A 6000-nucleotide genomic window follows, 5' to 3' on the forward strand; every position below is an offset into this window, starting at 1 on the left:
TGTAAAAATTTGAAGGAACTTCAGATACCAAAACACTGAAGAAAGATTTTGCATATCTGGTTTGTCCACACTCTAGACTTTGAAAAATGAAGGTAAACAGCAATTATTCTTTAATTTGACAGGAAAATCTCTCATAAATATACAAAAAGTTTTTGCCAAATTAAACTTCTGTTTTTTTGTCCAGTGCAGCTACCTCATATGTACAAGGAAAAACGATCTAATAAGACACTGTTTTACTCCAGTCACACACCAGTTGCTTGAGACTTTTTTTTTCACCTCCCATAGTGTCATGCTGTGCGTAAAAGCATCCTACTGGGCTGTGATCACTTCCATCCTCTTGTCTTTGCAATTAAGCAAAGCTCATTCCCCGTCTTTTTTTATACATATTTCACAGGACTCTTGATGTATAATTCCTTTAATTACAGAGCAAGAGGGACTGAGGCGGGTGGATCAAGTCTCAGCAGCAGCTGTCAGTCACTGAAAGGGAGAAAGAACACAGTGAACAGAGAGAGTGGGAGATTATTAAGAACAGTGACAATGAAAGTAAAAAAAAGAGGGGGGAAATGATTAGCATGTGCACAGTCTGATGAAGGTAAAGTCCGTCACAAAATCCTGCAGTCTTACTGTAGGATGTGTCTACTTTTGATGATATAGTTAGACTGACTGACTCAAGACAGTCTTCATATTTCACAACAGCCAATGTACCCAATCAAGTGAAAGCTCATATCTGGTGAGTTTTGTTATTATAAAATAAACACAGCACTTCTGACTTACACTAGAATATCGTATCTGTTTACTTCACAAAAGGAACGATTATTGTCTTTTTCTTCGCACTCTGGACTTTGTTGTTCATAAACACTTCTTCTTTAGCAAAGTAGTATCAATTCTGAGCGAGGTATATGTTTTATTAAGGCATAATCTTCACACAGCAACAACATAACATAACAAAATAGTTGTAAGAGTAGACAGAAATATGTTTCCAGAAGGTTCAAAGAGATACTGGAGAGCCAGAAGTGAATATAGGTCAGTAAGATAAGAAAATGTGAGCGATTGCATTTTCACATCCTAAATCTAGTACTTGATGATGAAAAGAGGCATTGCATACCTAAAAGGCTAAATTAGCTAATCCGTTGTATAACTGGTTTTAATATATTAAGTTGTACGCTGAAATGTATTTCTATACATAAGTGTGTGTGTGTGTGTGTGTGTGTGTGTGTGTGTGTGTGTGTGTGTGTGTGTGTGTGCATGGAGGGAGAGAGGGTGTAAGTGGATATGTAGCAGAGGACTTTTTAGAACTTTTAAAAGTTGATTGTTTTGTAATACTCATAATACGAAAACAAAGCCAATGTAGGAGTAGGTTTAGCGCTTACATTTCACATACAAACACACTCAGGCATACGCACATTGTTCTCTTTATGCACTTGCAATGAAAGTGTTTATTGTTGGCCCTCTAGTGTTATTGCCACACTTGCTTGTATGCACAGTCAAGATCATTTTGCTTCCATTATTGCCTCAGGCTTCATGGATTTCTGTGCACAGATCCAGACAGAAATCTCATTTTTCCCCCATTTGCACTTTTTTTCCTCCAGCAAAGTAACAAGAAATGGTAGAATTGCAAGCATTTTGTACACTGGTTGAATTCAACACTAAAGATCTTTTTCGCAAATCTGAGCCTTTGTGGTGAATGCTGCCTGCAGATTGCATAGTGATTTATTACTATTATGTTACATCATTACTATTTTTAACTTTATGTACAGTTAAAGGTGTCTTTAAATGCCTAATTTCTAGCTGTATTTTTTATGCAGTTATCTTACTGTGCTTAGTATTGTTGAATTGAAGTGTGTTAGATTTCTCTTTGTCAGGAGGTTAAATGGCCTCCTACTCAAACTCCACTCTCTCTCTTGCTGTAATTGGATCTAGTTGAGCTAACATGAAGTGCTAAATGAGTTAGCAGCTATTAGACACAAAGAACACTGCGAGTGAGGGCAGAGGTTATGTGTGCATGTGTTAATGTGTGTGTGTGTGTGTGTGTGTGTGTCTGTGTGTCTGTGTGTACATGTGTGTACACACAAAACGAAAGACTATGTTTTTTATATAATCAATTAGCATATCTTATTTATTAATGTGTGTATGTCACTGTATAATGTGTGTGTGCATACATGGTAGCCAGTGACATACTGCTATTATAGCTGCAAAAGAGTGAGCATGATAAGCAAGAGGTGGTGACAGCAACATGAAGGGAAAACTCAATATCTGTCAATGGATAGCAGTACAGAGAGGTGGGAGGAAGACAAGGAGACAAGATAGATGAGGGGTGGAAGGAAGGAGGGAAGAAGGAATTACTGATGAGAAAGCTAAAGGGAGCAGTGCAAAATAAAGCTGGAGAAACAGGAGGAAGGGAAGAAAATAGACACAAAGAGAAAAGGAGGGAAATGCAGAAAGACGAGGGAAATGAGGAAAAGTTAAGGTTGGTCTTTAGGTGATCAACATGCATGGGGAGAATAAATATAAGAATAATAGAGGAAAAGTGCAGAGAAGGCAAGGGCAAAATATAGATACAGTGTCTCCCATTATTGTTTTGTCTAAGGCAGCGTCTCAGAAAGTTTGTGCGTTTCCCTCTAAGCGTTCTGCGTGTAAAGCGATTGTCACCCCCACTGGGTTTCTTTCTTAAAATGAATATTAAAAACAGTGTAGGGAGTGAGATGATGAGAAATGTTGAGTGCAGACTTGCATAACCAATAAACAAAGAGAAGAAAGAGGAGCGAAAGGCAATAATGAAGGGGAACATTTTTAACAAATGAAGGGGATTTGGAGACTCTTAAGTGAGTGAAGAAAGCATGGCATCTGCATTTGTTTAGGGAATAAGCTATACTGTACCTTGAGAGATTGAAGGAGAAGAAGACAGAGGGAGGGCACGATGTTGGGCATACAGGAAGAGAGAGAGAAACATTAACTTGGGGAAGATGGGAGTTAGGCACCAGTGGTTTTTGTTCTCAAACTTGGGGCTTAGGAAAGCATGTAATAGGGTGAGAAACAACATAAAGGGTAAGTTAGATTATGCAATGGGAATTCACTGCGCTGCAGTTATGAGGATTGACAGGAAGGAAGAAAGAAAATAGTTGGACCATTTCGATCAAAAACAAGACTACACCATTGTTTCAGCTGTGGGGAAATGCTCGAGTTATCTAATCGCACACTGAGCCTGAAACATAGACACAAGACTTCAAGATAAATCAAACTCTCGTCATTTAAATCAGACTCGCCTCATTTACATTTTCTCCTCCAAACGCATTCACGCAGCAGTGATGGCTGCAGCATTAGTAATATTTGATGTTAAAGTTTGTTAAAGACTATTTTAATTATTTCATGTGATACATGTTTTTTTTCCTTTAGTGTTGTAGTTTTGCTTACATTTCAAGGTAGCCAATAAGCTCTTTTGATGTTGCACATCTAATGTAAATAGTAAATCTAGTAGTAAAAGTCCAATAACGTCTTACTTTAGATATAAATTCTAGTTGGCTTTGACATTTTTCTTTTTAAATAACGGATTATTCAAATGTGTATATTTGTGTTAATCTGTAAGTTTGAAATAACTAACATGCCAAAAATATCATTTAAAAAATCCATATCCAACGTTATTTGAAGTTAAAGTAACTTAACTTTAAAAATACCTCAGTGGCTCTTTTTAGGAGCGACTGCCTCTAACATAAACTTAAGTTGCAGAACGTTTCCAAAGTGATTGACTGTGACTATTTATTGTCAGTAGTATCACACTCAACACTTTATTTCAATAAGGAGAGTGCCTAAAATGTGAACATCCAAAATACAAGTTGAATTTAGAAGAGCATAATTCCAAATGAAGGTAGGATATAGACCTGAGATAGTCCAGACTCTGATGATGGTGAAGCAGAGTAGTTGAGACAGTTGATGATGAGATTGGATGAGGTCCCCTGTGTGGATGAGGTGAAGATGGGGAGAAGGAGCGTTAAAAAACAGCCGGCCTGAAATGGAGATTGACTGATTAGAATATCCTAATACTAACTGGGCAAGAGTAGCGAATTTGACAACACTGGAAAAAAGAAGTGCCAAAGACGTGAACACATATCAGCAAGAGGAAGACAGAACATGAGCCACCCTTATTGAATGTTTCCAGAAACAGAGATCAGTGGTGACTGATCAGTGGTGGGCATGTCTGTAAGTGCATGCAGACTGAGTGTGTAGTAGGCTTTTATGTATTTGCCCAAGGCTGCGAAAGACAGGACAGAGGATGTGCATTTACATGTTTGTGTGTGTGAGAGAGAGAGAATCATATGTGATGTGCATAGTACAGCGTGTTACACAGTGAGTGTAAAGGATGCTTGTCATAACGACGGGAAGTCAGGGCCCAGTTAGGAAGGCACGATTTACTGGTACTGAGAAGCATTTAGAAATCTCCACAGAAGAAGGCTGGAGATCACAGACCTGTCGAGCTGGAACAGAGAGAGAACAGATTACATCTGACCAAGGGAAGAAATTACGTGTAGTAGGTGAGCCCGATTACCACCAAAGATGTGAAGACAATCTGGCAATGACCCAATTACATGCATTAATTACATATATACTGCACGCTCCATGAAGAGATGCAGATCAGGTGTGAGGGAAAACGCCCAACTCCTAGACGCCGCCCTGAGGCGGACCATTCCTCTCTAGCGGAAGCGGAGAGAGAAACAAAACAGTTTCCAAAAAACAAAAAGAAAGTGAACTACCCTCGCATGACAATGCTGGAACATCATTGTATGAGTTTATGGGTGTCTGTATGCGTTGAGAAGCTGCAGTGGAGGGTGTAATTATGCAGTGATGGCTCTTGTTGAGCACAAATGTTTATTTATGAGGAAAAGAAAGGGAATAAAGTGTCTGTATCCCCTTCTTGTAACCATAGTTTATGCAAGTGTATTGTTTGGATCTATGTACCCACATATGGTTTATGTACAGTATAACTATAGAGATGAGATACCTGTGCATGTTTGTGTGTGTGACAGACATTCTGATTCTGATACAGTGTTCTCCTTTTTCAGTAAATTAGGTAAAGAACTGTTACTGCTTTTAGCATTTGGTTTGTGTCTTTTTTTTCTTGTTTGCTAAATTGGACGGCTGTTTTCAGCACTGATGCAACAGAACCACAAATGCACGGATAGGCTCTATACTTTTGCTTTTGGCGTTCTCCTACACAGCTTTAATGCCTCTGTTTGCAACAGCTGTGGCTGGATGCATAATGTTTTTGAGCGGTCCATACATCTCTTTTCTGCTTTTTCACTTTCAGATTATTATAAAAGATGCAGATGACATCATTGCTCAGTAGTTTGAGGTTTTATAGAAGAACAGTGCTTGATTTGACATTGGTCATGATCATTTTACATGACATATCTTTTTAAATTAGATGAAAAAATAAACGCTTGTCTGTAGGATGTAACTATTAGTTATTTTCACCAGAGTTATTCAGACTTTATTCGTTAGCTGATTGTATTTCTGTCTGTTTACCACTTTTGGGACATAATTGATTGTCAATTTGAATGCTTAATGTCACCATGAAAAGCTGAAAGTAAGGGAAGGACAGAAAGAAGAGAAGCCATCAATACATTTGCATGCTTTCTTATTAATCTGTATTCTTCTCGAGGCATAGAAAATGAAAGAAGACGGGGAAAAAGTGTTAATGAGAGAAAGATAGAGAAAGATGAAAGGATGTCGTGGTAACTGGGTGGCTAGGAGAGAAAGCAAGGGAGGGTGGACGGTAAGGGTGGGAGAGCACAGTTACAGGGTGAGAAGGGGACTTAACCAAAGAGAAAGAAAGAGAGAGAAACCGACAGAGGACAGAGGACACACTCTATTGGCTCTCAGCACGGCCCAGGGGTAATTTCCTCTCCACATGAGAAATGCATGCTGGGATATGGAATCACCTCCAAGGGAGGGTAATGATGCATTGCCAGAACCTTGGCTCTGAGGCACAGCTGTGTGTGTGTGTGT

The 6000-nt window shown here is 38.9% G+C and overlaps 1 protein-coding gene across 4 annotated transcripts in view; it reads left to right on the forward strand.

Moving 5' to 3' along the window:
* The window catches only part of ctnnd2a (catenin (cadherin-associated protein), delta 2a), a 255957-nt gene that overhangs the window by 155713 nt on the left and 94244 nt on the right, over nt 1–6000 (forward strand). The window lies entirely within an intron of this gene.

The sequence above is a fragment of the Pundamilia nyererei genome, unplaced genomic scaffold, assembly GCF_000239375.1.
Source record: "Pundamilia nyererei isolate P.nyererei 1_Seehausen unplaced genomic scaffold, PunNye1.0 scaffold00007, whole genome shotgun sequence".
Lineage (NCBI taxonomy): Eukaryota > Metazoa > Chordata > Actinopteri > Cichliformes > Cichlidae > Pundamilia > Pundamilia nyererei.